The sequence below is a fragment of the Gopherus flavomarginatus genome, chromosome 12, assembly GCF_025201925.1.
Source record: "Gopherus flavomarginatus isolate rGopFla2 chromosome 12, rGopFla2.mat.asm, whole genome shotgun sequence".
NCBI lineage: Eukaryota > Metazoa > Chordata > Testudines > Testudinidae > Gopherus > Gopherus flavomarginatus.
Genome location: NC_066628.1, coordinates 33,015,612 through 33,032,759, shown reverse-complemented (window position 1 = coordinate 33,032,759; position 17,148 = coordinate 33,015,612). Strand labels below are relative to the sequence as shown.

At 41.1% G+C, this 17,148-nt stretch overlaps 1 protein-coding gene across 4 annotated transcripts in view; it reads right to left on the bottom strand.

Annotated features, from left to right (window-relative positions):
- Positions 1-17,148, bottom strand: part of B3GNTL1 (UDP-GlcNAc:betaGal beta-1,3-N-acetylglucosaminyltransferase like 1) — a 313,585-nt gene that overhangs the window by 91,123 nt on the left and 205,314 nt on the right. The window contains exon 2 of one of the 4 annotated variants that reach the window (XM_050919451.1): positions 5,452-5,522. The exons of the other annotated variants lie outside the window; for them this stretch is intronic. The gene's annotated coding sequence lies outside the window, so the exon portion shown is untranslated. The remainder of the gene's footprint in view (positions 1-5,451; positions 5,523-17,148) is intronic. 4 annotated transcript variants of the gene reach the window in all.

Genomic DNA, 17,148 nt, shown 5'->3' with positions numbered 1-17,148 from the left:
GCAGCAGTGACAGAACATTCAGATTGCAAGTACTGGCAATGATGGGAAGGAGAGTGGGGTGGGGAAAAAGCCTTTTAAAGCACAGTAGCAATTATTATTACTGTAGCCTCTGCAAGCCCTAGTTATGGACCAGGACTCCACTGACCATTACAATGGTTCTGACAGCGTTTCCCAAAGTTCTGAAAGCTGAGCCTGCTTCAGAAAATAAAAATCTATCACAAAATCCTACCATATGCAGTTAAAGACCTACCCATTCACATATACATCTCGTGCAGCATTAGAACACTGGGTTATGATTTGGTTCAGACAGATGCAAGAGCCTTTGTTTGGCCTGCTCTGGATTTGTCCAAACTATTTTTCATATCTCCTGTCATTGTACATTTGTTGAAACACTGCAAAATTGGTAGAATGGATTAATAGGGTCTGCAACAAAAACATTCTGCAAGTTACCTGGTCCAGGTTTTATTGCTGAATTGTTGTTTTTTCTTTTAGACTGCAATAGTTGCAACCAGAGAAACAAACAAGGCAGTCTCATCATACCCAGAACGTTAACCAATAAAAACTCCACAGCATGCATTACAGCCATACTAACCAACACATTATAAAATTAATGTCAGAGAGATTTGTGACCCCCGTTGGTCCCGACCCAAGGCTGCAGCATAGCACCTTCTCCAGGAGCTGTCCACCCCTCCTTGGCTCTGTTCCCCCATTCCTTACACATCCACCACCCAACAGGTCTCATGCCACTTGCTACTGTGCCTCCTCCTGGGGTGCCTCTCCTGACTGTTTCCCCTGGGCACCACATGCTGAGCAGCAGCCACAGCCTTGCATCCTCCCCACCGCTGCTTGCAGTGAAGAAAGCACAGGTGGGGTTTCCTGGGGGAGACCCCGATGGCAGGGAGAATTTACTCAGCAGTACTGACTGTCTGGGGTTACTGTGCTTCTGCCACCCCTGTGGTATCAGGAATGCAGGTATTAGGAGCAGAGTCCCAGCAGCTCCATGCACACCAAGTGCCTGTGCTGCCGTCAAACACAATGATGTAACAGCAGCACCTGTGCAGGGAAAAAAAGGGCAGGGCTCAAGGAAAAAGGGACTGGATGGGTTGACAGGGGGTTAAGATTCTGGAGAGAGAGGAGATTTGGTGCTACCTCTGCCAGCAAATAACAATTACAAACACAGGAGGTGAGAGTTTTTTGGTTGTAAACAGGAGTTTCCCAGGTATAGTGGGAGACTTGGTCAGTCTCGTTAAAGCAGAGCTATATAATAACTATGTTTGGTTTTCTCAGAGACCCGCCTACTTCTGCTTACCATACAGCTGTTTTATAATTTCCTGTATTCTCTCAGTTCCCAGTCCTGCCTCTCTAATGGACCCTGCACATCTGTGTGAGGTCTACATAAGGAGTTAATTCCCTGCTTACAGGAAAGCAAGCAGGGCCTTTGTGTTCTATCACAATCATCATCAAAAGTCTTGTCATGTTTATACTCTATATCAGCTAAAGTTGCTGTTACTTAGGATGTATTATATGTATTATAATTAGTTATAAACTGGCCAAAAGAAAACAATAATTTGTTAAAAACAATGGTACAGGTTAATTATCAGTGAGGTATAGATCTTAACCAGATATTAGAATTCCTAAACGATATGATCAAGATTCTGCATGCACCATTGTCATAATCAAATTGTAATCCAATTACATAAAGTTTCAAACAGAAAATGACAATTGTACAGAAGTCTTCACAATTTAATGAAGTAATCTGTTAAACCATCTACACCTAACAATCTTGTATTGTCAACAGGTTTTGTTCTTAGCAGTAAGTTTCTGGGTTTAGTTTAATCAGATCTGTGCTCACTAATTATTCTTAGTGGAATCACTCAAAATTCCGAAAGAAAATGTTAGGAACAAGGGCTGAAAATGTCAAATTGTCAAAACCAGATTGAGGACATAGGTCATATGATATTTTTTAATTACATTAAAATTGTCAATAAAATCACATGTGATTTTAGGCCCACAGAGGTGTATGCTTCAGGTGATGTCAGTGTCTGATAAGAAACATAAATTCATGTCCTCTGAGTGATGTTCATCTGTTTACGGTGGTCTTCAAGGAAAGGATTATCTGCTTAACCAGTGGATCAGAATCTAACACATAGGTGTCAAATGGATAAATGCAGCTGGTGGGATACTTTATCATATTCTCTCATGCAGGAGCAAAACAGGAAACAGGAAGATAGTTCACAAGTTCACATGAGTAAGATATTGAGCCAGCAGCTCTACCTGCCATCCAGCATTTGTGAAAAATATATAGGTTTAGACAAAATAAAGTGATCTTCTCTGATACTTTAAGAGGTTAAGACACTATTCCAGCTTGTGAGCATACTAGCCTTTCACGTCTGGTGTTGATGTCCAGAATCAGACACACATCATCATCCTGCCCCGAAGTAGGGAGAACAAAGATTTATCAAACAAAACCAAAACACAGTTCACTGAAGCTTTAAAAACCTAAAAATTGATTCTAGTTTGGTTTGGCTTGTGCAGAATGAGGCCTGAATTGGTTCTTATCAGGGCTGCTCAGAGGATTCAGGGGGCCTGGGGCAAAGCAATTTTGGGGGCCCCTTCCATAAAAGAAAGTTGCAATACTATAGAATACTATATTCTCGTGGTGGCCCCTGGGGGGCCCGGAGCCTAGGGCAAATTGCCCCACTTGTCCCACCCTCTGGGCCATCCTGGTTCTTATGGTAACTGAATTGATTTTGCCCATTCCTATTTCCTTACAGATATTTGTCAGTATCACCAAACCAATCCTAGCTTCACTTTGGCTGTTAATCCCTGTTCCAGAAAAACCCCAGACTGAAACAGCAGGGGGTGAAACAAGCCCTGCTGAAATGTATATGGAAAGCTGTTGCTTGTACTGCATATAGCAACTGCCTGATACAGGTTTGATTCAAATTAGCACAACTAATCCTTCAGTCTCAAGACTATGTGAACCTGAAAACAATTAGGGGGGGGGATTCTTTCTTTTAGTCACTAGAAAATTAAATGATTTGTCATGAGATAGTGAAAGATAAATAAGATAAATCTATTATAGGAAAAATCAGCAAAACTAATACAAAAATTCAAGAGAAGACAGCAAAAAGATGGGTCCTGTCCTGAGAGACACCGAAGCCAGTGAAAGTTAAGAGCACTCCACCCCTTTCAGAAACCAATTTGGGCCAGATCCTGGAAGACTGATCACTCATACTGACTTTCTCACCAATTGTGGACTGACTTCATCAGGAGTCAGTACCCCAGCAGAGGCATTTACTATCTTTCTGGTAGTGCCCAACTTTAGCAATAGATTAATTGTGAACTGTGTTGTCAAGGTGATAACTTGAAAAGTTTTTTGTGTGGTGTTTCATACAAGATATAACTTGCTTTTAGTTTTGCTTATTAAATAAGCTTTTGAAAATCACGGTGCTTGCCAGTCATCAGTTTTACCTTCAGTAAAACCAGTGTTTTAATTTATCATTGTATAAAGCTTATGTCATGGTAGGATTCCCCACTCTGAACCTTAGCGTCCAAAAGATGGGGTACCAGCATGAATTCCTCTAAGCTCAATTACCAGCTTAGTACTTGTAGCGCTGCCACCAACCAGGAATTCCAGTGCCTGGTACACTCCGGTCCCCCCAAAACCTTGCCCGGGGACCCCCAAGACCCAGACCCTCTGGATCTTAACACAAGGAAAGTAAACCCTTTCCCTCACCGTTGCCTCTCCCAGGCTTCCCCTCCCTGGGTTACCCTGGAAGATCACTGTGATTCAAACTCCTTGAATCTTAAAACAGAGAGGAAAATTCACCTTCCCCCCTCCTTCTCTCTCCCACTCCCAGACTCTCCTTGAGAGAGAAAGTAATCCTAACACACAGAGTGAAAATTAACCTCTCTCTCCCCCTTCCCTCCTTTCTCCCCACCAATTCCCTGGTGTATCCAGACCCAGTCCCCTGTGGTCTCACCAGAATAAAAAAACAATCAGGTTCTTAAACAAGAAAAAGTTTTTAATTAAAGAAAGAGAAACAGTAAAAATTTATCTTTGTAAATTTAAGATGGAATATGTTACAGGGTCTTTCAGCTATAGACACTGGGAATACCCTCCCAGCCTAAGTATACAAGTACAAATTAAAATCCTTTCAGCAAAATACACATTTGAACTCCTTCCAGCCAAATACACATTTGCAAATAAAGAAAACAAACATAAGCCTAACTCGCCTTATCTACCTAGTACTTACTATTCTGAGCACATAAGAGCCTGTATCAGAGAGATTGGAGAGAAACCTGGTTGCATGTCTGGTCACTCTCAGAACCCAGAGAGAACAACCACCAAACACTAACAGCACACACAAAAACTTCCCTCCCTCAAGATTTGAAAGTATCCTGTCCCCTGAGTGGTCCTCTGGTCAGGTGACAGCCAGGCTCACTGAACTTGTTAACCCTTTACAGTCAAAAGAGACATGAAGTACTCCTGTTCTATTAACCCTTAACTATCTGTTTATGACAGCTTATTATCCTGAACACTCCAGTATGGTCACCATGCCAAGACCTGTAGTATTTCTGACTTGACAGCAAATGCACAGATCCAGTTTTCACTCTGCATACAGGTGTGCCAGTCCTTTTCTCCAATATAAGCAAACAAGCAACTTATCGTAGACTTTAATAGCTAGTTCTTGTTGAACATTTCCAGTTCACATGCTGTGTGTGAATACTCACAAGTCCCAGGTATTTCAATTAAATCAAAGCAAACTATTCTCAATTTGTAAGCAACTCCTCCTACCCTCTTGCAACTCAGAGGCAGAGGTCAGGCATAATAGCAGTCCCCATCCTCTCCCAAGGGCAGGCACTGCTCCCTAGTCCAATAGCCACTCCAGAGAGGCCAGAAGAGGAGACTGGGGTCATACCCGCCCAAGTACAAGCCTGCCTGATCTCCTGGGTCCATAAGCCCATGTTGCCATCCATGCCACAATGTCAACACTGCTATTATTAGTGCACTAGCACAAGCGGAGCAAACATGTGCCTATCTACTCAGGCTGAAAGGCCTGCAGCGTAGACACATCCTTTGTGAATCAAGCCCCCTCTCCATGGAGAGCACTGAACGAGTCTGAAGAGGGTGAGTCAGACTGAGAGATCCTCAGATATAAGATGATTTGGGCTTGCTAGAAGAATTTAAGTTTGTTTCTTTTCTGTTCCTGAAACTTAAGGGGGAAGCATGTCTAACTTGGTCTGTAGTGAAGTACAAGATAAGATAAGATAAAATATGCAAGTAGGCTGTTTGTTTTAAAGTCTCCTTTTCTCTAATTCTTACTTCCAACTCCTAAATAAAAATCCTTTGTTTTAAGGAGGCCGATGGCCAATATCACTGGTCACAGGTTCCCGAACCCCCGTCAGAATTGCAGTTTGATAAGCCCTGCGTACAGAATAGCATACCTGGGTCCCAGTCTAAGAGTGGAAGAACTGAGATTCCAGTCTGAGACAGGTAAGAGCAAGAGGCCAAACACCTGTGATGAAAAACCAGACAGGGGACAAAGATGCAGTTAGCCCAACAACCAAGACACTTATCAGTCCTAAGTAAGCTGCTTCCTTTTTCCTTGCTGTAGTAGTGTTTTTCAACTATAAGTGAACACGAATGACTTCACATGACAATAACCCAGCCAATAAAATATTTCTATTTCTACAGTCAAACCCTGGATCGGTGGGTACTCTGGTGATCATGGGATGAGAAGAGGATCATATACACATATTAATGCCAAGATTTGAAATTTACTGGACAAACTGGTAAAACCTCATCAAGAACTGGTTCAAAAATTAAGCTGTAAGTGCAGATCTGGCTTCTCGGATGAGATAATGAGTTTATTCTTCATTTTCTGGCTTGCCTTAGGGAAGCTTAAGTCATACTTTTAGCAATCTGTGGCTTTTGAGTCAGTCACATCAGCTTGATTTCCAAAAGCTGTGGGGAGAAAATGCCAACTGACAGGGTGTTTCAGAGCATTCTTAACTAAATGGATAAATTGCCTCGTGTCTCTAAAAGACTTGCGTGGGTGTCTTTATTCAATGGCACAGTGCAGTATGCATCAGCCTATTGAGTAAGTTCACATTGCTATGCAAAAATGTTTATGGAACAAAGCTCCTTCTGTCACTACTCACTGATGCCTCTTCAGTTTGTTTGATTCTGTAGCTTTAAGTTACTGATGTTGAGAACGAGATAGCACCATGTTTTTTATGCTGAATTTCTCAGAAACTGAGCACTCCTCCTTTACGGGCAGCTTTCTTTGGCAGCCTCTAGGATAGGGTTGCCAACTCTGACTGAAGCTATTCCGGGAGATTCAGCCCCCTCCCCAACATGACAATGTCATTTTCTTAAAATATCCTATTAAAATCTCCAGGATTGCTTTCAGTAGTCACCAGGAGATTGATGCTGATTCTGGAAGACTCCAGGCCAATCCTGGAGGGTTGACAACCCTACTCTAGGATAGAAACCTTCTGAACAGCAAACTAGACAGGTTGTGAAGGCTTCTGCTATATTAGGAACAACACTGTGACACTGTAGCCTCAGCCTGATGCTCAGCTTTGGCATATGCAGAAAGGTGCAGCCAAAATCTTTATCCTTACTAAGATCATATATGAATCCCATGCTTCAGTTAACAATTTGAATGCTGTTTCACCTGATTTGCACAAAATTTACCACTACCTAGGATATTTTCCATAAACCCATTTTGATTTCCTAGTGACACAAATTTATTTTCTCCACATCATGTTATGTAGTTTGAAGATGCAGCATTCACATGTGCTCCTTCTGTTTTTGTCTTTATTACTTTTGCTACTAAATGGAAAAGTGAGTCAAGGCAACCTATACCTGTACCATCCGGTGACCTCAGTAATAGGGCTTATTGCCAGTGCTTGGCATAGACGGAGGGGTGTCCTCCTTCTGGCCATCGTTGGTGTTTGTCCAAATTAAAGTTAAAAGATCCCATAGCACTGTGTCAGTGATAAGTGATGTTCTAGACCAACGGTTCTCAAACTTTTCATTGCACCGCAACCCCTTCCTAACAACAAAAATTACTTCACAACCCCAGGAGGGAATGAAGCCTGAGCCTGCCTGTGCTGGCAGGGCTTCAGCCCTAGGTGGGGGGCTGTAACCTGAACCCCACCAGCCCTGGTGACCCCATTAAAATGGGGTCATGATCCACTTTGGGGTCCAGACCCACAGTTTGAGAACCACTGTTCTAGCCAATTTCCCCCTTGTCAGTAAAATAGGCTTGAATGTCTGAAGCTATATGTGAGCTATAGCTGAGAATTTTACAGCTAGTGTTTTTGCTTACACAGCATTGTTGGCATTTCTTTGTAGAGTACTTGAGGATAGATATAAAAGGTGTTCTATAAAACAAAACTTTAACTATTCACAGGTTCAGCCACATGATATCTCTGCATTGGACAAAATATCATCCTCATCGCTGATTATTTACAGAGTGCCATAGATGTCCATTAATAAACAAAAGAGAGGGTTACTGCCTCAAGTTGGTTACAATCCCAGTTAGATACTATTTACAACAGCACATAGGAATTTGCAAGCAGTGGTGAATTAATTACATTTCATGGATGGACTTTTTCTGCAAGCATATATAGTAACTTTGGTTATTCTTAGCAGTAAATATCGTGACATAAAAAGCTGATCTTTGGTTTTTATTTTATCTTGATGTGCAGTTTAAGCTATAAGTTTAAAAAGAAAAATGATCACTAAATTTTTAAGTACATTTTAACACTGTTAAGTATATCTAACCCAACTGCCTTGAGGGACATGTTGCATGAATCATTCACATAAATCCCTGTCTCTCTCCTCCCCCACCCGCCCAGCACTTCCCATTGTAATTATGTGACTAGAGGAATTGGTAGGAGGGTAAAGCAGAGAGAGATTTGCTTGTATCAGTTGGTGTAACAAACTCTCTTGTCCCTCACTGTTTATTACCTTTTAGTATGCCAACCTAGGACACTAATTTTAAGGACAGCAAACACTTTGTATGATGATTCTTAAATATTACATAAATAGAAATTTCCATCCAGTAAAAATGTTGGATATCAAACCCAAACATTTGGGGTGGGGCGGGGAGGGTGAAATAATATGATTAATTTAGGGAAATAAACTATTGCTGACTATCCAAATAATTAGTTGCATGTTCCCAGTGTGACCTAACAGCAGATGCCTTTCCTTCCCCCTCCTCTTTCCCTAATAAAGCCGGCTTCGAATGATGATAGCATATTAACCTACTGCTTAGTGCTGAAATTGAGAGAATTTCAGCTAGCAAAAGGAATTGTGTGTATAGTTTCAGGAAGCTATCACAGGTCTGGTACCCTGTTATTTTCCTGAATAAACTGTTAAAAAGTAATCTTTTAGCATTCATGCCTCAACAAGCTTCTCCGATTCTTGGAAAGGTTCCAGTGCTTAAAGAGTCAAGCGTTTATAAAACAGGAATTATTCCATCCCATAAAATGAAATACTCAGTACCTAAAGGTTATCTACACAACTTCAAGAAGTTTTGGGGTTTATGCGGGACTTGTGCCTCAGAAAGGAAAGAAAAGAACATGTTTAAAGTGATATTAACAGACAAACTGTAAAGGAGAACAAAACAAAAATCTTTGTGTTAAGACATCACAAAGACCAATGTTTATGTAATCAATCTTTAAGAATGGCCTTAATATTTGACTTGCTTTCATTTTATGAAACACGGCAACATAGTTATTTACAACCTTAACATGATGAAAAATAGATAGACAGAATCCCTTTCATAACTGAAATAGTAAGTAATCACATAGAGCTAGATTTACAAAAGGATGCACTTCTGATGAAAGGCTGTGTAAAAATGGCAATTAGACAGGCAACTGACTTTCACATACTTAGTCTCTCAACAGGTGGTGCTAAGGAGTGCCGCAGTCCAGGGCAACTGAACCTGTATTTCCCTTCAAAGGTCCAGCAAGGCCATGCACTCTCAGGCTTCCAGCTCTCCAGCCATTGCCTTTCTAAGCATCTCTCTCCCTTCTGAATGGGGTTTTTCCAGGCAGCACAGTTCCCTGCCTTTGTGGTATCATTCCCAGCAGAGGAAGGCTGCCCAAGCACACCTGCTTTCTTTCTCTTCAGAGACTGATAATAGAGTGATTGTCAACAGTTATAAATTACTACACAGCTCTTTTTATGGAAGCCTATTTTATTCTTACGGTAAAAGCACTACAGAGAAAACATATTAAAATCAATACAAGAACCTAGATGCATGCTAATAAGCTTACCAGAATTAACTCCAAATTAACATGGGCTCTGGCAGAAGCACTCCTTCAAACCCCCACCCAAGAGGGCTCAGAACAAGCACTTAATCTTATGGGAGCTCAGGAAACACAGAATGGCTCCTGTCCATTTGATGGAGTAGGAAAAAGGCCACAAGTCAGTTTAAAACCAGGCTATTTATCCAAAAATCCTTTCTTTGTCTGCTGGTCCCTGGAGAATCCAGCTGGGACTAATACAGTGGTTCTCAAACTGTGAATCGGGACCCCAAAGCGGGGTGTTAGACTTGGTGAGTTCCCAGGCCAAAGCCTGACCCACACCGCCCAGGGCAGAAGACCAAGAGCTTCAACCCTGGGGAGCGGGGCTCAGGCTTCAGCTTGAGCCCTGGGTGGCAGGGCTCAGGTTACAGGCCCCCCACCACAGGGCTGAAGCCCTTAGGTTTGGGCTTTGCCCCCTCCCACCCAAGGTTGTGGGGCTTGGACTTTATCTCCCTCCGACAGCCTAGGGTGGCATGGCTCCGGTGGGCTCAGGCTTTGGTCCCTGTTCCTGGGGTCGTATAGAAATTTTGTTGTCAGAAGGCGGTCGCAATGCAGTTAAGTTTGAGAACCCTTGAACTAGTATATGCGCACTCCCCAGGGGATGGCTTCACAGGATTGAGAACCAGAGAAATTAAAGTAGCATATACCCCCTCCTCCTAAACAAGAGAAACCTCCTTAATCTTAAAAGTTCACATTGTTTCAAAAGGTCCCTTGAAGGTCCTTGCAATCCCACAATAGTATATAACCATTTGCATTTTTAATACAATGAACTCCAAAGTTGTTAAACTTAATTCAATAAGGTTTAATTTAATTCACTGAAATTTGTCCAGGATCTTACAGGATATTGTCTGTCTGTCACAAGGAGTACATAAACTCTTGTGTGCTTAAATAAGCCATGGGGGGAAGGATAGCATCCAGTAGTTAAAAGTGAAATTTGTTTTGCACTGCAACAGAATAAGATGCCAACCTACATGTGCTAATGTAGTTGATATATTTCTACATATAATTAAGATTTATTTAAAGGAACAGTATAAGTCTTTGAATGCTGCTGCCTTGAAACCACATTACTGAGCAATGTATTTTATTTTTAAGTAACTTCTAAAATATTTATTTTTTATTTATTTTGCACTTCATTTTTAGTGTTAAAATAGCTGGCTCCCCCATATCCCTACACAGGCCAACAGGGACAAACACAAAGTATAAAAACACCAGTAGAAGAAAATAAATACATATAGGTCAGATCTAGCAGTTATAATAAATGTATCATATTCCTGTCTGATCAGGTAATAAACAGTTATGCATATGTCCAATCATTTAAATTCTGATTTTTAGAGAATAATCAAATTGCAACTAAACTATGGAATCCGAGAACATATGAATCCCACCTATCTCTTATTTGTTCATGGTATATATTGAATGAGAGGAAAGAAGGAATTTCTAAACAAAGGGTTGTTTTGTTAAGCCCTTCAGAGCCAATGACATACTAATTGTTCTCTGTTTTACATGTGATTTCTTCAAACACCAGGCCTCTCAAGAACACAATTTTCGCAAGGAGCTCAACCTTTCATGTATAGATAGCATAGCTGCAGTGATAACATTAGATAACTTCCAAAACCTGAGGCCATTCAAATGGCTTGGAACAGACAATATATTTCTTTCACCTGCACCAGCTTATACAGAAAAAATATCGTGTGATTTACTCGCAGTATATCAAAGAGGAAAGAAAGAAAAGTCACTCAAATTTTTAAGAATAAGCCATTTAAAAGTAAACTATAGCAAATTCTGAAGGAGTTCAATCACAGCTTTGCCATCACTTCCACATATATTTGCTTGCACTCCTAAATCATTGTAATCCCTTCTTATATGTCTCAATAAAAAAAGCAAAACTATATCCTGACTACCAGAAATTTGAATATCCACCACTATTTAGTGTAATATACAAGGCTGATGGGAATTTTTTGTAATGAAAGAATTTTCAAAGACCCTTGCAGATCCAGTATGTGGCCAGGTTCATGTTTTCAACTGAACTGAATGATACATAACTAGTTAACAGATTGCTTCAGTGTGCCAAGACATAACCTAGAGACCGAGGAAGTTCAGGAAACAAAAGGGATTCAACTCTCACTCTGAGATTCAAGTTAAAATAACTCATTTTACATGGGAAAGTTGGTATTTTAAAAAACTGTTTCATGAAAAGAAAAATGCTTAAATTCCTCCAGCCCACCTCAAATCAACACACTTTTCAATTAATAAGTATCAGCGTAGATTATTTGGTAGCACTTTCATCTCTGGCCAAATTGTCTCAGGATCTTCTATTATAATAATCCACTGAAGTACTGTCTTTCAAAAGATATTTTAAACCAAGATTCCTCCTTTTCCATCTCTGGTGAATGTTTACATTAAAGTTAAAGATCCTTTGATATCTTGTCTAGAAAGAATAAGAGATAACTCAGGATTCCTGGTACACAATCCTTCTGTTTGTAAAAGAGATTCTAATGTTCAAGGTTATGCACAATGTTAAATATCTGTATTAATTATTTTGCAATAACCTAAAAAAAGACAACCTTTTAGTGCAGCAAAACTGAGATGTAGTTCAAAATAAACTGCCATCACTGATGTCTCCTGGGCTAAGCATAACAACTGGTAATTTCAGACGTGGCAAATGATGATTTTTCAGTGGCAACCATTCCTGCTAAGCATAACCTAATAAACTGTGTAACCTTCATTTATACCGATCAAAAGTATTTTTATTGGCTGGTTATGCCAGGAAAAGGTTTCATAACATTCAAGAATACAGAAAATAGATAGTGAAGAAAAATCATTGATTTTTAAGTCACCATTTCTCTCCATATTTCAATTTTCTGAGAGTTCTGCGTAACTGCCCAACATATAGGGGTATATTTGAGAGATCAGAATTAAGATGCTCATTGAACACTGCTAAACAAGTAGAAAATGAGAGTAGGCGATATCTAGAAAAAAGCAATCATCATACATGATCTGAGAGACTATATCTGAGGAAAAAATAGCATTTTATGCTTTGGTCTTAATCAGGGTTTTCAGTTACTGATGTTAATCTGTAAAAGCACGAGGAACTCTTTATACATGAAACTCATAATATATTTCTTTAGAATTTATTTGCAAGGCGAGCAAAGCAATACTTGCCAACTTTGGTCATTCTGCTTTAATTTATATAATTTGTATTCAGAATTTTTTTATAGTCTTAGTATGACTATAATACTATTTGCATTTAATGCATCATGAATACTAAAAAAAAATCACATATTTTGCTGATTTTTTACACTTAAGAATAATGTAACTGTTACATCTTTTTTAAAAAAAATGATAGTGACCAACAGAAACTGAGACTGGAGGTCACTGTAGGTAACTTTGACCAGGACTAGAGAGTCAGTAAAGTCCAACATAAAGTTAGAGACAGTACTGCAAAAACAGAGTCAGGAACAAAAAGTATGAAAAACAAATACAAAACCTCTATACTTCCACCAGGAGTAAGTCTCTGGCAGATTCAAGCTTGGTAGCATGGTTGGCTGGGGACTAGAGTTGGCTAACTATCTTTCTCCTGTCCCCTTTTGCCAAATCACATTGGTCTTTCAGCTAGACTCTACACCCTGAGGAGAGCTGCAACAAGGGGGCTCAAAATGTCCTCAGAGAAATAATATTGCTGATAAGGATGGATGACAATAGATTTCAGGTCACTTATTCTATAGCTTCATTTTTATTCTCTATGTTTATGGATAAATCTTATTCCAGTCTTTTCACAAAAAGTAACTGATCTCTTGTAAAAGGAAGCTATGACCCCCTTCAATAGCTCAAATGCCAACAAAATAAAAAATGAGCAAAACAGCCAACAGATACAAAATAAATTTCCTGTCCACACATGATTAGACAGTTCTCAGTCTGTTTTTCATTTACTCTAAAATAAATCCTATTCTTCGCAAGCACACCCGGTCCCGCCCCAACTCCACTCGGGCCCCAAAGTCCCCGCCCTAACTCGGCCCTTCCCTGCCCCTATTGGACCCCTCTCCAAATCCCTACCCTGGCCCCACCGCCTCCCCCAAGTGCGCTGCGTTCCCCCTTTACCCCCTCCCTCCCAGGCTTGCTGCGTAAAACAGCTGTTTTGCGGTGCAAGCACTGGGAGGGAAGGGGGAGAAGCAGGCGTGCTCAGGGGAGGAGGTGGAGCTGAGCTAGGGAAGGGGGGTGGGCGGGGAGCTGCCAGTGGGTGCAGACCACCCATCAATTTTTCCCCATGGGTGCTCCAGCCACAGAGCACCCACAGAGTCGGCACCTATTCACACAACTGTCACACCATAGACTGGTCAGTCATGAAACTGGTTTTCAAAGCCTCTCTGATGCAGAGCGTGCCTACCTGTGCTCTTCTAATCACTCTGGTGTCTGTCTGTCCAAAATTGGCAGCCAGGCGATTTGCCTCAATCTCCCATCCCACCATAAACCTCTGAGACAATGGGAATATTGGTTGCACTGAGGTCTAACCTAGTCAGCAAAAGTGCCAGTGAGCTTTTAGACATCCAAATGCACATTCTACTACTATTCTGCACTTGCTCAGCCTATAGTTGAACTGCTCATTACTACTGTCAAGGCTGCCTGCGTATGGCTTTATGAGCCATGGGAGCAAGGGGGTAGGCTGGGTCTCCAAGGATAACTATAGGCATTTCAACATCCCCACAGTAATTTTCTGATCTGGGAAGTAAGTACCTTCTTGCAGCTGCTCAAACAGCCCGGAGGTTCCTAAAGATGCGAGTGTCATGCACCTTTCCCAGCCATCCCACGTTGACGTTGGTGAAATGTCCCTTGTGATCCATTAGTGCTTGCAGCACCCCTGAAAAGTACCCCCTGCGGTTTATGTACTGGTTGGCAAGGTGGTCCGGTGCCAAGATAGGGATATGGGTTCCATCCATCGCCCTACCGCAGTTAGGGAAACACATTGCAGCAAAGCCATCCACTATGACCTGCACATTTCCCAGAATCACTACCCTTGATAGCAGAATGTCAGCGATTGCATTGGCTACTTGAATCACAGCAGTCCCCACAGTAGATTTGTCCACTCCAAATTGATTCCCGACTGACCGGTAGCAGTCAGGCGTTGCAAGCTTCCACAGGGTTATCGTCTCTCGCTTCTCAACTGTCAGGGCAGCTCTCATCTTGGTATTCCTGCGCTTCAGGGCGGGGAAAAGCAACTCAAAGAGTTCCAGGAAAGTGGCCTTACGCATGTGAAAGTTTCACAGCCACTGGGAATCATCCCATGCCTGCAACACTATGTGGTCCCACCGGTCTGTGCTTGTTTACCGGGCCCAGAATTGGCATTCCACCGTATCAGCCAGCCCCACTGCTGCCATGATGTCCCATTTGCCACATCCCATGCTTTCAGGAACGTCTGTGTCCATGTCCTCCTCACAATCATCCTCGTGCTGCCGTCAATTAGCCAGGTACTGCACATACTGCAGTATAATGTGCGAGGTGTTTACAATGCTCGTAACAGCAGCGGTGAGCTGAGTGGGCTCCATACTTGCCATGCTATGGCATCTCCACGGGTAACCCAGGAAAAAAGGTGTGAAATGATTGTCTGCAGTTGCTTTCACAGAGGGAGGGAGGGAGGGAGGGGAGACTGACGAAATGTACCCAAAACCATCTGTAATAATGTTTTTGCCCAATCAGGCATTGGGAGCTTAACCCAGAATTCCAATGGGCAGCGGAGACTGTGGGAACTGTGGGATAGTTTCCCATAGTGCACCGCTCCGGGAGTAGATGCTAACCACAGTAGTGAGGACACACTCTGCCGACATAATGCGCTTAGTACGGACATACATAATTGACTCCATAAAATTTATTTCTAAAAATAGACTTCTAGAAAATCAACCTAATTTCGTAATGTAAACATACCCTTAATATATTTACTGCATAGGACTGAAAGGCTTGGATCTGAATCTATGGCCCAGTTTGTCACATTCTGTATTTGTACAACACCCAGCACAATGAAGTCCTGGTCCATGAATAGAGCTCCGAGATATTACTTCAATACAAATAATGATAATAATATGAAGGTCTGAAAAATCCATAATACGTGTTTCTCCTAACTGTAATGTGGCATGGGTTCAAAAACTGTGCAAACAAAAATGCCGTCTATTATCAATAGGTTTTTAACAGATCAACATGATGTGATTTGAATATTAAAAAAGGAACAGCATATAAAGTGATCTTTCTCAAATCAGTCAGAATTTAATGAACATATATTAAGCTTAATCTCCATGCTCAGAACACTTCCGGCTTTCTCCCCAGTGATTGAGCCACAGTACACATATTTTCTCCACCACCTGCAGCTACCAACAGCATTTACAAGAAGTATTTCACCCTTTGAAAGTCACTTAGTCTAATACTCATCTGTTATCCTTCGTTTGGAATGTATAACTAACAGTCATCACTGAAGATTCTGGTCCTCCCATCAAAACCATATGTACTACTGACTCATTGTCTGAAGCCTACCAAATCTGACAGAAGTGTCTCATTTCCCTATACAGCAATCTGCCAATGATGTGAAGTTATGGCGGGGCTGATGATAAGAAATTCTAATAGAGAGGAGGGCTCTTTTCCTGGCTGACTCACAGGTTCATTTCTGCCATTCATCTAGATTTGGAGATGTGCTTCTACTAATGCTAGGACTAGTGTGAACTTTTATTTAAAAGCTAGGCTTGGGGAAGAAAAAAATAAACAGTTCAGCCAGAAGGGGGAAAACCACCTTCTGCAGCGTACTGTTAAAATTATAAGTTATCACTTTAAGAATAAGGGGTTTACTGGTCCTATTTGCAGGAAGGAGGATCTGTAGGGAAGTGTGAAATCATGAGAGTCACTCTGCAAATCAGCAAGTTGGGCTGAGTTGTGTATTGCTGCCTTAGGGAGCAGACTGCTTTGTCTCTCTCTGTTTTTGGTTCTTGTCGGTTAGGATTCTGGATTCTAAGAAACAATGTAGTGAACCTTCCAAAAAGAGGATTTTATGTCTTTGTCTAATTTTTCTGTGTGGATGCTGTGAACATAACACTATCCACCTCTGGCAAGGTAAAAAGATATTTTATTAGCACCGGTTTTGTGAGCTGGGAGCATTTTAAAAATGAGAAGCCTCTCAGAGAGCCAAAAAATTCCTATGTGCAGTTACAGAAGGACAAAAGCTTTTAATCAATCAGACGCTGTGGGCTACAGAAATCAGATGATTCATGCACAAGTTGACCACCTTGGGGACCGTTCTATGATTGCCACTTCAAGAAACTGCTTTGTTTTTAAACAGAGCTCTAAAACATATTCAAAAATGAAATTTCAATACAAACATTTCCATTTCACCTATCTTAACCTATTTACCATGGGCCTGAAATACTGGAAAGCATGTTCTCCAATTGTGAGATGTAATCATTGCCTCTTGATGTTACAAAAGAGAAGTCAAAATGGAAGGCAAATATTTATACATTTACAATTTAATTTCACTTAAATGCTGAGCCTGTGCTAGAAGTATGTAAATAACTTTGTTTAAATTTGTTTTGTGCTTCTTCATAGAGAGCTCCATGGTCAAATGAAAGTTTCATGAGGAACTGTAAATGCATCCAAGTTCTGAAATCACACACTTGATTTCAAACAGCTCCAAGTTAAGCCAAGATGCATTAAGTTAAATCTGTGCTGGCCCATTCCATTTATTTTGAATTTTTCTATGAGTTCTAGATTTATAGCTGAAGATTCATTGCAGCAATCCATGAATTTATATTCTGCAGCACAATGTGATTCAGAAGGCCCATTCCTTAC